Source organism: Emydura macquarii, unplaced genomic scaffold (assembly GCF_026122565.2).
Source record: "Emydura macquarii macquarii isolate MOO-44397 ecotype Brisbane River unplaced genomic scaffold, CSIRO-AGI_Emac_v2 contig_30, whole genome shotgun sequence".
NCBI classification, from domain to species: Eukaryota; Metazoa; Chordata; order Testudines; family Chelidae; genus Emydura; species Emydura macquarii.
This window is the reverse complement of record NW_027130167.1, coordinates 47,737-63,181: the sequence shown is the minus strand read 5'-3', so window position 1 is coordinate 63,181 and position 15,445 is coordinate 47,737. Positions and strand designations below refer to the sequence as shown.

Sequence of the window (15,445 nt, the reverse complement as noted above, 5' to 3'; positions counted from 1 at the left end):
ACATCGTCTTTGAACATAGAGATGAAATCCAGTGGGTCATGGTAATGTGCAACACAACAACAAATAATTGCCAAATAGTTATTTATTATTGGGAGCTGTTTTTCAGGTATGAACAAATAAATCCTTGGGATCCACAGTATTTATCGGTCTGTCTATTAATTTTTCTTTTTTTCTGTGTGCCTGTCTATGGTTTTCTGCCTGTCTCTCTTCCCACTTACATGACTAGCTGGCCTGTAGAATTCATTGCCTCTGGATATTATTTAGTTAAATATATCTTCAGAATCAAATAATGGCTTTGATATTTATAAGGACTTCATTCTTCGGGATATGAGTTGGCTGCTGCCTTTCTGAGTTAAGAGTAAATTTTGTCCATGATTTATCATACAATTCTTCTGTCTTTGAAACAGCTGATAATGGCCACCACTGGAGACAGGATGCTCCTTCATGGCAATTTCCTTGTTCCTATAATGTTCCAGAACACTGGCCATAGAACATATTTAGGACAACAAAGTATGACAACTGAGTCATCTAAGTACAATACTCCTATGCTGTGTCTTGTAACTCAGCTCAATAAAGCAAGTGGTCTTGATTCAAATTTCACTCATATTTGTGTAAATAAGGAACAGTCACTCACCCAGGTGTAAATCACTAGTAGCCACATTCAGATCAATGGGTCTGATTCTCCTCTCACTCGTCCTGATGTAAATCAGGAGTAGTGCCAGAGGAGTCACTGGGCCTGTTTCCTCTCTCACTCACCTCCATGTAAATCAAAAGTAACTTTGTTAGAGTCAATGGGCCTAATACCCCTCTCATTCAGCCTGATGTAAATCAGGAGTCACTCTGTGGAAATAAATGCATTTACACTGTTCTAAAGCTTGTGTAAATAAATAGAGAACTATGCCCATTTTTCTCTCCATTTTAAGATGCAATAAACTTAGTAAAATAAACAACTAAAAATCTTTTCCCTTTTGATTTGGTCATGAAATGATGAAAACCACAGATGGAGTCCAATCCTGCAGCATTTTTTGAGATTAACGTCACTTTGAGTTCAGGGCAAATTTCTGTGCATTATGTCTTGTCAAATCAAAATTACTGTAGGGATTTACCCTGGAACTCCCAGGTTGTTCAGCTGCAAACCTAAATAATGAAATCCAGAAAGTACCATATGAAAAAAAAATCTAAGTATGAGGAGATATGAATTCTGTCTGATTTCAGTATTCAAATTCCTATCTTCACTGCTGTTTCACAAAACAGAAACTAAGATTCTTTCTTTCTTTCAAGTTTACTTTTGCTGATCAATTTGAGCGCAGTCAAGTGGCCATTCAAGTCACTGTGAGTTTTACCAATGATTTCAAAGGAAGAAGGAGTAGCACTTATTTCAAACAAAATGTTGACCCTGGCTAATATCCTCACATAGGCCAACTCCATAGCTTACTATTTGAGCCAAGAGATACTGGGCCAGTGTCAGAAACCAAGATATGGAGGATCATGCCTAGTGGTTGGAGCAATGGCAGTCAGGCCACGAACTGGAGAGAAAGGTAAGAGTTGGAGTCAGGAGTCAAGAGCTTTGGAAAAAAGCAAGAGTGGGGCTGGGAGCCAAGTGTGATGCTATCTAAGGGGGAAGGTGACCAGCTATACTAATACAGTCACAACTCTTACAAAATGGTGATAAACCTTGTACAATATACCTCGTGAGCTATCATTGGAAAAGTTGTAATCTGCTGAGTATTATTATCTTGTTCTAATGTGTGTATCAGCGTTGTGTGTGGAGATATGAAACTTTGCTATATGTTTGGAACTCAACATCATGGGAGTCTGAGAAAGGCCCACAGGTTTGCACTTCAGGGATAACAAAGGACCTGTAAACTAGAGACACTGCACGTCAATCCCGAACACACCTCAAATGGCATGTACGCAGAAAGTGCAAACTAGAATTGTCATTCATATAAAGAACTGATGGCAAAGCACACGTGCCATGGAACTGCTTGACCCAATGACATAGCAAGGATTTTTCCAGCAAAAAGGGTCACGTTATAAAAAGGGAGAACAAAGTCCCCTGGACACCTTCTCTGGACTGGTGAATTCTGACAGGGGAAATTTTGAATTAAAGGACTGAGATCCCCAAGAACTATTTGGGCAACCCAGAGAACCTTACAGAAAACTGGCAGATTTAACAACCCTGGTATTATTTTGGACTACATACTTTGATTCACCTGTAATGTATTTTATGTGCTTTTGCCTTTTAGTAACTTGCCTTTCTTTTTCTGAGTTAATAAATAAGGATTGGCTATAACATTATCTGTGGTGTAAGGTCCTGAGCATCCATTGCCCTGGATAAGTGACTGGCCCCCTGGGGCTGGAAGAACCTAATGTGTGATGAATTATGGTTTTAGTAACATTTTACCACAGAAGTCCAGTTTGTCTGGCTGATAATATAGCATGGATTGTCTAAGCGAACTGCCTGTGACTCCATGGAAGCTAATATAGAGGTACCGGAACACACATTTGTTGCTGGTTTGCTTAAATCTAATTATAGAATATACCACCAGAGAGAGGATGTCAGCCCAATTGTTTGACAGTCTGACCTGAGATTTGTCCTCCCAGCTGTGACCCATACCAAGCCTGGTGACACAAGATCAGGATGGAACACAAAAATGGCTGGAGCAGGACTGGGAACAAGGCTGGAGTCACAGACAATAATCTATTTTATGAAACATGGAAAGGACGTTGAAGAATAACTTCCTCTTAGAGCACTAATAACAGGCCCACTTGGTCAGGTAACGCAGCTGGAGAGAGGCAGGGAAACCCAGGGGAATGAATTCCGTCATGGTGGACTGGTTGATCCTTTCCATCAATTCAATTCTCACCTGAATAAATAAATGAATTCATTATTATTATTACTATTATGACACCAATATCTTGCTAGCCACTTTATCCATCGAGAATAAGAGACAATCCTTCCCTGGAAGAAGTTACAATCTAAATAATGATAGGAATAATAAAATATCTACAGAAAGAAGAAATGTATTCTCCAATTGGAAAGGTGGAGTCTGACAATTAGGACATTTTTACACCTAAATATTTTTTAATGGAAAATTGGATTTGGGAGGAAAAGAACATTTTAAAAGAAGTTGTATTCTTTCTTTGAACACTTCTGATTTTTCTTCATAAAACAGAAAACCTGAAATCTGCAAACATTGTCTCTCTTGTACTTTGTGGACAATTTTTATTTTTTTATGTATTGGTTTCTGACTGCCAAAAATGAAAGAAAAACATCAGCTTTTGATTTTCCAGTCAGAAGTTGAAATTTCCTAACTTTGTTTTTCTACCAGTTCTAATTATAATGCAAACCTATCGTGCTATTTGGCTGCAGTTGAGTAACACTGTTATTAATAATAACATAAGTATTAATTATTACATTTATGATTAATTAGCATAGAATCTCAGAAATGTAGGGCTTGACGTGACTTTGAGAAGTAATCAAGTCTAGCCACCTGTGCTGAGGTAGGACCAAGTAAACCTAGACCATCCCTGATAGGTGTTTCTCTAACGTGTTCTCAAAAACCTTCAACAATGTTCTTAAGAACCTCCAGAGCTTCCCTTGGAAGCTTGTTCCAGAGCTTCATTATTGTCATAGTTTGAAAGAGTTGTCTAACTTAAATCTCCCTTGCTGCAGATTAACAATCACTTCTTCTCCTACCTTCTGTGCACATGGAAAACAATTGATCAGTGTCTTCTTTATAATAGTCCTTACCACATTTCAAGACCATTATCAGGTTCCTCTTCAATTGTCTTTTCTCAAGACTAAACCTGTCCAGATTTCTTAACCTATTCTCAGAGATCATGTTTTCTAACCTTTTATCATTTGTGTTGTTTTCTTGTGGACTCTAGAATTTGCCCACATCTTTCTTAAAACATGGCACCCAGCATTGACACATGACTTCAGCTGAGGTCACACCAGTGCTGAGCAGACAGGTCAATTACCTCAGATAGGACAATTACCTCCGGAGTCTTACAACTGACACTTCTATTAATATCACCCCAGAATGACATTTGTTACTTCTATGTATATAATAATTAATCGTGCTAACACCAGTCGTCATAATAGTGTATAATATCATGACTGAGCTAGGCAAAAAATGATACTTTTGGTTCAATGGGAATTAAAAAATGTTTTTAAAAATAGTTTAGTTTCTGGTCAAACAGAAAATGTCATTTTTCCAAAATCTTGGCAAATTGAAAAGTTGGAAAACATTTTGAGGCAGATCAAAATGAAAGATGTTGTGGGGGATTTTTTGGAGAATTTTTTTTTTCAACCAGCTTTTAAATTCAACAGGTGTGGTTGCCGTGGTGGATAATCAGCTGGTTAATGGATGCATAAACATGGGAATCTCAAGTACTAGTAGAGAGGTTATTTACCTCTGTATTTGGCACTGGTGGAGGGATGCTGAAATACTGTGTCCAGTTCTGATGTCCACAGTTCAAGAAGGACGTTGATAAAGTGCAGAGGGTTCTGAGAAGAGACATGAGAATCATTCAAGGATTAGAAAACATGCCTTACAGTTATAGACTCAAGGAGATCAATCTATTAATTTTAACAAAGAGAATGTTAAGAGGTGACTTGATTACAGTCTATATGTACCTACCTGGAGAAGAGAGATTTAATATTGGGCTCTTTATAGTGTACAAGGGCAAAAATGACTTATGGTCTGGAGGATGGAGAGGATTGCAGATGACATTTAGGATGGAAGAATCCCATGCACTGCTACAGCCCGGGAACTGACTGGCTAGGCAGCAGTTCTGCAGAAAAAGACCTGTGAGTTACAGTGAAGAAGAAGCTGGATATGAGTCACCAGTGTGCCCTTGTTGCCAAGAAGGCTAACGGCATATTGGGCTGCATTAGTAGGAGTGCTGCCAGCAGATCGAGGGAAGTGATTATTTTCCTCTATTTGGCCAGTTTTGGCCCCCCACTACAAGAACAATGTGCATAAATTGGGGAGAGTCCAGCAGATGGCTTAGGGGGCTGGAGCACATGAATTATGAGGAGAGGCTGAGGGAACTAGACTTGTTTAGTCTGCAGAAGAGAAGAGTGAGGGGGATTTTACAGTGGCTTTCAACTACCTGCAAGGGGGTTCCAGGGAGGATGGAGCTAGGCTGTTATCAGTGGTGGTAGATGACAGAACTAGGAGCAATGGTCTCAAGCTGCTGTGCAGGAGGTCTAGGTTGGATATTAGGAAAAACTTTTTCCTTAGGAGGGTGATGAAGCACTGGAATGGGTTACCTAGGGAGGTGGTGGAATATCCGTCGTTAGAGGCTTTTAAGGCCCAGCTTGACAAATCCCTGGCTGGGATGATGTATCTGGGGTTGGTCCTGTTTTGAGCAGGGGGTCGGATTAGATGACCTTCTGAGGTCCCTTCCAACCCTCATCTTCTAGCATTCTATGATTCCAACTGCCTTGAACATCATTAAAAATGCCATTTTAAAGGATTGAGGCCCCACTACTTGAGCTAAACAAGTAACTCCACTAGTTGGTAGCTCTCAGAAACTCAAATCTTCTGTGACTCAGACACTGACCAGGGTTAAGGACCCACCCTGTGGGATTCATGTTTACCACGACTGGGTACGACGTTGAATTTGTAAGGTGGGGATATCAGTTGGCCTTCATAGGAAATGGGCTTCTGCCCCTGTCCGCACTGCAAGTGGAAGCGCCTCCCGGCCTAGGTAGACTCACTCATGCTAGCTTTGCTCGAGGTCATGCACAACAATAGCTGTCTAGAGCAGATACTGACTTGTGCCATGTGCTGGTGTATTCATCTCACCACACCAATTCAGCTGTCAGGGATGAGGCCAGGAGATAAAATAGAGACTCTTCCTGAGAACGCCTCTGAACTGGTCCCATTTACTAATCAAGCCCGGTAGAGTCTGTAATAGGTAGGACCAGGTGACCAGTGCATGTAAATATGCTTAATTTCATGAAAATCATGTAAATCAGGGTAACTCCATTGAAGCCAGGCCCCAGTGGCTGCAAAGGGGTATAGCTCCATGTAATTCAATAGTTCAGATCCCCCACCGGTCTACGTCAGTCTCCTTCCTTTTGAGTCAATGGGCCAGATCCTCACCTGGTGTAAATCCACATACCAATGCTGGCGTCAATGGAGCAAGGCTAATTTACGTCAGCTGCAGATCTGTGACTGGATCTGAACCTCCTCCCATGCAGTAAGGGAAGAGTTAAATTATTCCTTCTATGGCTGTGTAACCTACACCACACGGAGCAAATGGCATTTCTCCACCCCTCCGTTGCACCATGGAAATAGACTGCTCCATTAGCCCACATGCTAGTTAGGGAAGCCAAGGTCTGAATTCCTCGCAATCTTAAATGGATTGTTATCTGCACACCAGCCGTGTAAAGCAGAGTGTTATTACCCCGATTTTACAGAGGTGGGTGTTGTGCGTTGTTAGTTTTCAGTGTAGGCTGCGTGCGTGTGCCCCTGTGTAGGTGCTGTCCCAGCTCTGCGCAAGTAACGGAGACAGCATTCACGATCGAATGAATCGACACGCCCACGGATTCGCTGAGCAAGGAAGGCACCTGGGCCAGGTTTATTGCAGTTGAAGCACAATGAGAAGCGACCTATAGAGTAGCTACGGGTACACTTCAAATACGAGTGCTCCATTACCATGGACACGGCACAACTTAATGGCGGGACTTTCTGTTATCCCCTAGGCCGGACGACATCGTTCCCTCTGACTCCCTCTTTCATACACTGCTACAGACAGTTTCATTCTTCCCCTTCAACGTAGGTAGTTGCCACCCCTTGATGTAGTCTGATACCATCCCTCACCTTGTACTGGACAGTTCAGGCAAAACAACTCTGTTTGTCATCTTATCAGACATTTCTATCCATCAAAGTGTCATTGCAGGGGGTCTGATGGCCCTTGTTATCTCTTTTGTGTTAGGCTGTCTTGGTACTTTCTGCACCTGCTATATATATTTGAGTAATATTTTGATATTAGGAAATATGGGTGTTTGCAGTATCAGCTTTTTCTCTGTGTCAGTTTCAGTGAGGTCGTAAGTTTAAAGCCTGGCTCCTGGTCATGGCTTTTTCCACTTACACCTCATGTCTTAGCCTGTTCTGTTAGGTTGCAGGCCTCAAGCTCTCACTTCTTACTACAGTGGGATTACACAGGGCAGATTAAGGTTTACTAACGATGCACTGCAAATAGAATCTAGGTCTCTTATCTTTACCTGATCCACCAGCTCATCCATCTAACCCTCTTTGAGGTCAACACATCAAACTGTCTTGTCCCTCACCCCAGTGTCAATCAAGATTAATTCCACTGCAGTTCATAGGGGCTGATTCTTCTCTCCCTCACCCTGATATAAATCAGGAACAACTCCATTAAAGTCAATGTAGTTACACTGCTCTAAAGCCCAGACAAAAGAGAGGTGTCGTTTTCAGCTGAGCAGACTTTTATAGTGGATTAAGGGAAAAGAAAAAAAAAACTAGCGAAGGAGAAACAAAGCCTTCCATGAGAGAGAGCACAGTGTGTGTGTCTCTCTCTTGCTATCACGTGCCTGTATTGACAGCTGCATGGAACATCCCCCTCTGACTGGGAGACTCTTTAGAAATTCGAAGGCGAGTTATGTTGAGACCACAGCAGAACCTCAAAGATACGAACACCAGAGTTACCAACCGACCGGTCACCCAAACACCCTGTGAAACCGGAAATACTGCCAGCGATCAGGCAGAAGCCGGGGGAGGGGGAAGGGGAAGGAAAGAAAGAAAGAAAGAAAGCATCCCCACTTGGAGGGGGAAGCTGTTTTCACACACACCCCAGCACCCCCCTCCTCTTAGAGCCCAGGAAGAAAGCTGCCACCCAGCTCATGCTGCAAGGTGAAGGTTGCAGCCAAAGCCTGGCCTGGAGCTGCAGTGGGAGTCAGCTGTGCTCTGGAGGAGTTTTAAAGGGTCACAAGCTGTGCACGGATGAGGCCCAAGCTTTGCCCGTGGCTTCACTCCGGGATCCTGCCAGCACCTCTGGGAGTGCAAGGGGCAGGGGAGGGAGGGGCACTGCCACATGCTGCCTCTGCAGTGCACAGAGCAGGGCGAGCCCTGGGGATAGGCTGCTGAGGGCTGGGGCATGTAGTGCCATCAGTGCGGGGCAGGTCCCCTTCCCCCCAGTTCAGCCCAAAGGCAAGAAACAGGAATTGTGCAGGGAGCTGCATGCAAACCAGGCAGGGCTGCCAGGTGCCACCTTTGCTGAGATCTCTCCAGCCTCAGCTGGAAGACACTGACCGCAGGGTGCTGTGCCCGAATGTTCTGTTCAGATGTACCAACATTTCAAGTTACCAACAACCCCCATTCCCGGGGAATATCTACGGCACATTCTTACCCGTTAGCAGCTCTGTGCCCCGCACCCGTCTGACGGCAATGTGTTCTAGTGGATCAAGCACAGAGCTAGCACTCAGGAGACTTGGGTTCTCCTCTTGGTTCTGCCCCGAGCTGTGTGGTTTTCAAAAGCAGCAAAGTGTCTAACACCCCTTGAAATCCGTGCCTTTAAAAATCTGACTTTAGATCTGACTGTAAATGTTTCCTAGGTGGCTAAATCCTCTGGACAGCTAAGCCTCAGTGCAATCAATAAACCTGTGAAGATAAGCATTGCCCCGCCTATCTCACCTGCACAGCTTCATCCACAGGCAGGCTCTGAACACACATCACTCTACACAAAATGGGCAGAGGGAATGGTGGGGAAATGGCAGAGATGGCAGCTTCTTCCCTTATAAAATTTAGGCCAGAAGTTTGGGCACCCACTTGGGCTGTGGGAGACCCTGGTTAAATTCCCTCCTGTGGTTGAAATGAGGAGAATGGATTTGGACAGGTCTCTTCCACTTCAGAAGTGACGGACCTGACCACTGTTCATACAGAGTGGAACAGCTTCAATGGCCAAGATGGAAGTGTGCCGTACTAGGAGACCTTTCAGTGAGACTTGGCAGAATTCATTTTTTCGTTTTTAAACATTTTGATTCATAATATCAGTCCTGACTTGTCAGCCTTTTCCCCGATTTTTGTCATTGAAACTTTCACAGTTGTGCAAAGTTATTAGTTGTATGTGTTATTTTTTTCTCATTTTTATGGATTTAAATGTTCACAGCTGTGGGAAATGATGGGGGGTGAGACAACACAGTGGGTCAGATGATAACTGTTTAATGAGACTACCTGTTAGTTTCAAAAAGGTTAAAGCTTTATAATCCTTAAAACACAAATTGACACATCACATTGTTCAAATACACTAGTTAAATATCCTTACATCAAACACTAATAAATTCTCAAGCAGCATTTTTCTTACTTTGTATCTTTGTACATTTCTATTCTCAGACACTGAAACATTTTTGTCATTTTTTTGCAACTTATAGTAAATGCCCACCAAATTGTTTGCAAATGCTCATAGAAGTCACAGTCTTACTTAGAGCTTTCCTTAGGGCCTCCTTGACCTCCTGGTTTCTCAGGCTGTAGATAAGGGGATTGACCATGGGCGTCAGCACGGTGTAGAAGACGGAGAACACTTTGTTCAGGTTGCGCAGCGCAGCCGTGTCCGGGAGCATGTAGACAATGATCAGGGTCCCGTAGAAAACTGTCACCACGATGAGGTGAGAGGAGCAGGTAGAAAAGGCCTTTTGCCTCCCCGTGCTGGAAGGGATTCTCAGGATGGCGCTGATGATACACATGTAAGACGTGAGGGTTAAGAGAAACGGGGGAAGAACAAAAATGCAGGCAATGAGGAAGACCACAAGAACCATCAGGACAGTTTTATAAATGGGGTGTAATCACAAAAGAAATGGTCAATTTCATTGGGCCCACAGAAAATCAGTTGTGCCACCCAACATGTTGTGATGGTGCCGACTGCAAAGCCACTGAGCCAAGATCCAACTGCTAGCTGGAGGGAAAAGCCACTATTCATACGGGCTGTGTAATGCAGTGATTTGCATATGGCTAAATACCGATCATAAGACATCGCTGATAAGAGACAACACTCTGTAGATATCAGAGAACCAAACATATAAAATTGTATGAGGCAACCAGCAAATGAAATGGTCTTGTCCCCACTCAGGAGACTGGTCAGCATCCGGGGCAGGATGGTGGAGCTGTAGCAGGTCTCCAAGCAGGACAGGTTCCCCAGGAAGAAGTACATGGGAGTGTGAAGATGCTGATCAGCGACAGCTAGCACCACGATGGCCATGTTCCCAGCCATGGTCACAACGTATATCACTAGAAACAGCAGGAAGAGAAGAATTTGCAGTTTGTGGAAATTTCCAAAGCCCAGGAGGATGAATCCCATGATGGAAGTTTGATTTCCCCATTCTGGGTCTGCCATGGGTTCTATTGAGAAAAATATTTCTTTTTAAAAAAGCAATAGCAATAACAACCTGTGAAATATGATATAAAACAGATTCATTTTGTTTTATCTGGTCTCACCTTATTTTTGTTGTTTAGTTCTGGTTTTGGAGGCAATATAATAGGTGTCACAGAAATTTGCTGGGGCAATGATAATCAATGGTCACAGTAATAAGAGGGCACAAAATATATAGGAATGGCCAAGCAGGTGGCAGGGATGGGGGTATAGCACTAGATGTGAAAGAGTCAAATGGAGTACAGATCTTAAATGAATCAAACTGTACTATAGACTCTCTGTGGAGATGGAGTTCATGCAAGATTCCATGCTGGAATAATAAGAATATAGGAGAAGGAATATACTACCAACCAGCTGACCAGGATTGTGATGGTGATTGTGAAAGGCTCAGGGAGATTAGAAAGGCTAAAAAACCAGAAAACCCAATAAAAATGGGGGATTTCAACCATCCCCATTTGATTGGGTACATGGCACCTCAGGTATTGTGCTGTATGCCAGATACGGGAGGTAATTCTTCTGCTGTAATCAGCACCGCTGAGGCCTCAGCTGCAGGATTGCATCCAGTTTTGGGAATCAAACAATAAGAAAAATATGGACAAATTGAAGAGAGTTCAGCAGAGAACAAAGGTGGTACAAGGTTTAGAAAACCTGCCCTGTGAGGAAAGGTGGAAATAATTGGGCATGTTTAATCTAGAGACAAGAAAATTGATGGCGGACCTCATAACAGTCTTCAAATATGTAAAATGTTGTTATAAAGGGAACAGTGATCAATTATTGTCTTTGTCCATTCAGGGTTGTAAATGAAGGAATCAACATAATCTTCAACAAGAGAGATTTAGGTATAGTAAGAAAAACTTTCTAACTCTAATGAATTCCAGCTAAGCACAGGGACAGGTTACCAAGGCAGGCTGTGTAATTCCCCTTAACTGAATGTTTTTAAGTGAGCTTAGATAAAACAGGTGTCAGTGATGTCTAGATAGTCAGCATGGCAGGATGGAATAGTTCAATGGATCTCAACCTTTGCAGACAACTGTACCCCTTTCAGGAGTCTGATTTGTCTTGCGTACCCCAAGTTTCACCTCACTTAAAAACGACTTGCTTACAAAATCAGACAGAAAAATAGAAAAGTGTCACAGGCACTGTTAACGAACAATTGCTCACTTTCTCATTTTCACCATATACTTCTACAATAAATCAATTGGAATATAAATATTGTACTTACATTTCAGTGTCTAGTATATAGAGCCATATAAAGAAGGCATTGTCTGTATGAAATTTTAGTTTGTACTGATTTCGCTAGTGCTTTTTATGTAGCCTAGCTGTAAAATTACATAAATATCTGGATGAGATGATGTACCCCCTGAAAGACCTTTGCGAACCCCCAGGGATACGTGTACCCCTGGTTGAGAACCAGATCCTTTCCAGCCCTTCTTTACTAAGATTTATTATTCCATTTCCTTGTTCCATTCATATCTGAAGTTTTGAGTTAACCAGTATAAAATTTGTTGTTGTTTTTTTAAACAATGTCTTTATTTAAGAAGTTTTAGCAGGTTTATAAATCCTAGCCATGTAATTTACCAGAGACAATCCAATATTACTTTTAGTACTTGCCTATTTCTTCTGCTAGAAATCTGCTAGAAATCACATTTTTGCAGTCATGTCAAACTGTAACCTCATGTACTGTAGGGTTGCTTTTATCTTCTATAACTGAGATAGCACTAAGATGACAACTTGAGATGGATAGATAGATAGATAGATAGATAGATTAGATAGATAGATAGAAGGCTAGATTGCAACACATGGGCAGACAGTCAGCTAGCTAGATACCTGACTTAAAATTTCCTATTCCAAACTTTTTTTCTCCCACTGGATATGTGTTAAATTCTTTACCGAGATGCTTTAATTACCTTAGCCTAAGAAGAAGTTTATTTTGTCAGTATCTGTCCACGTTTCTACCCTCTTTTCCTGCCTCTGCAGTCTCACTGCCTCTGGAATTTCTCCACCATCAATCCTGAATGATGCTTTTCAGTCAGTGAGTGAGCGAGGAGTCTCAAAAACTCATAATCCTCACAAAGACTTGCCAGCTCAGCTCAGCTCTGGCTAGAACTGGAACCCAGGGTGTTCTACATGCATCTGAACCTGTCTGCTCTGACGTGTCTCACAGAAAGACAGTGTCTCTGTTACACGTCATTCATGACCGTAGGTTCTAGAGAGCTACTCAGGGTCGTATATTTCTACCCTGGATAGGTTTGACTTTTAATTATAAAAACAAAATTCCCAAGAGCAAAAGCAGCTATAAACTCCCAAATGTAAAGCCAAAATCTGATTTCTTTTTTATCAGAGAAAAAACTGAAAATGTGCTGGTATTTGGGTTTTTGAATTTTCAATGAAACATTTTAAATAAAATTGAAGAAAAGCAGACACTTTCTATGAACATTTTTGTTTTGTTGAAAATCCAATTTCCCTTCATGAAGCGTTATGATGGAAAAATTTCAACAATCCCTAGCAGGTCCTACTGTGTACAGGAAAACTATGTACTGGACAGGAAGGATCAGGTACGAGAATATACATTCTCCTTTACCTTCAGTTTATCTGATGAGAAAAGTTGTTCTTCCTCCAAAACAGGAATAATAAAAGCTGGAATTACTGACGTGACTTCTTCATGCAGCCTTTCAGAGACCAGGATACAGGATCTAGAGTCTATATCCTATCACCATCCTCTTCCTGGACCTGTGTAATGAGACCAGAGAGTGCTGAAAAGGACAGAGAGCTTTATTTTTCTGCCTCGCACAGCTGGCTTTCACCTGATACCAAAGAGTGAATGCCTCCTTTCATTCATTACACAAGAGAGAAACATCTCCATGGACACGTCTACTAAAGGGAATTTGCAACCACCATGAAGGCAGGATTATTATTACATTTATTATTGGAACTTACTAAAGAATTTACTGGGGAAACTTCTAAACTCAGTGAGAAAGTTGTAGAGATAGAGAAATGCCTAACCTCAAGGGAGATGTTTTCTTTGATAACTGCTAAGGAGTTATCACTACAGAGGAGCCCAATCATCCCCCTTGTCTGCTCTCCTGTCTCTAAAGTGGCTAGTACCAACTCTTTAGAAGAAGGTTCACAAGTTCACAGACCTCAAGGCAAGACGGGACATTGAATCCTCTACTCCAACATACTGTATCTAACAGGGCATTACATCTCACTCAGCTACCCCATGACTGAGCCTCATAACTTGTGTTTGACTAAAGCCTATCTTCCAGACAGACAGACAGGCTGGATTCGAAGACATCAGGACATGGAGAATCCACTGCTGCCCATGGGATCTTGTTCCAATGGTTCATTGTTTTCTCTAGAGGAGCGACTCCCTAGCTGGGGTGCTGGGCATGGCGTAGCAGGGTCTTCTTCTCTGGCACCCCTCTGCGAGCTGTCACTCTGGCCATGTGGTGGGCTACTACTTGTGAATCAGCCCTCCAGCCAGGTCACCTTTCTGCTAATGGAGCACAGGCTTGCCCTATCCTCTGGGTTCCAGCCCAGGTACCCTGTCTTAAGCAGCTCAGGTCTGCCTGTAAAGACCTACTGCTTCCTCCATGAGCTAATTCCCACCTTGGCCTGTCCCTAGGCCTTTCTCACAGCCCCTTCTCAGGCTCCCTCCTCCACAGAGCCCTGAAGGAAAGAGGATAAGTTATGATGAACAAAGCAAATGTATGGGTCCCATGACAGGCCTCTCTGCCCTAGAAAAGGCTCTGGCATCTAACAGGCTTAGAAGAGCCACTGGCCCCAGACCAGCCTGCCTCCACACAATCTCTAGGTTTTCTCTGGCCCTAGCCAGTCCTTCCTTCAAGGTGCTAGTGCAAGAGGTCCTTTCCTTCTCCTGCTCAACATTTACTATATTGGGATTTTCTAACTCCTCCCTCCAGGCTTTGTCCCCTCTCGTAGGTGTAACTTCTCCTCATGAAGGTACTTATACACTGTCACCAATACACCTCTCAATCTTCTTTTCAATAAGACTGAGAAGTGGAACACCACGCCTATATAGGAAGTTCCCAGGAATCCTAATCAGTTAGCCATTGGATCAACATGGGTGGGTGCTCTGCTAATTCAGAAACAATAAATAGCTCATCACTACAAGCAGTAAAGTCTTGGGGACCTAACCCTGCTTTCTTGCTTTACCTAAATCTCCCATTGATCATGACTGGTAAGGAACTAGGCACAGTAGCTTGACCCAAAGTCTTACGCACGTAATGGCTTGAGCAGAGAGGCAGGAGACCTCTGAGTTGGATTCTCATGTCTTCTCTTGAGTGACTTTAGGAACACTTTGCACATCACCCGTGTCAGAAAGATAAATACATGAAAATATAATTATTAGAACCAGCCAAAAATTATCCCGTGCAACAATTTTCCATTGGAAGATGCTGTTTTGAGGGAAAGGAATCTTTCCAGGGGAATTCATTGATTCCACTAAAACTTTCAATGGAAACAAGGTAAGCTGACCAGCTGGTGGGCACCCAAGCATCCAGCTCTCAGCTTAACTTCTCCCTATGTCCTCAGCTTTCCATGCTGTTTGGCTTGCCTGCTATCCAGCTCCAGCAGGAAACGTCAATTTGGATGGACTCACCTTTTTCCATGGAAGAATCTTTCATTTGAAAAATCACAAAGAGGCCTTTAAATAAATGAAGGGAAAAAATAAAAACAGATTTCCTCTTGCAGCCATAATTCTGCCCCTCTGGGAACACCAGCCTTCCATCTCCCCTTTTGATCAAACTAACTGTGCTCCAGCACAAAACTCGACTACCTCAATAGCCACAAATCATGTGGGTAGGGTAGGAAAGGATAGTTTGCAGAACGATTGTGTAAATGGTGTGGTCACCTCCAGAATGCTCCCTCATGGGTGACTTGGGATGGCTCTGCAGTGCCTGGTCTCCATTTCCCTCCTTGGGGGTCCACACTAATACCACTAAAGCTCACGTGTCCCTTCTTGGTGCCTGGCTTATTAACATAAAATTCAAAATAAACACAGAAGACTCTTCCAGCGCAG

General features: G+C 42.7%; 1 pseudogene; it reads right to left on the bottom strand.

Annotated features, from left to right (window-relative positions):
* Nucleotides 1–9,403: 9,403 nt before the first annotated feature.
* LOC137164811 (olfactory receptor 11A1-like) lies at nt 9,404–10,368 on the bottom strand (annotated as a pseudogene).
* Between the last annotated feature and the right edge of the window lie 5,077 nt (nt 10,369–15,445).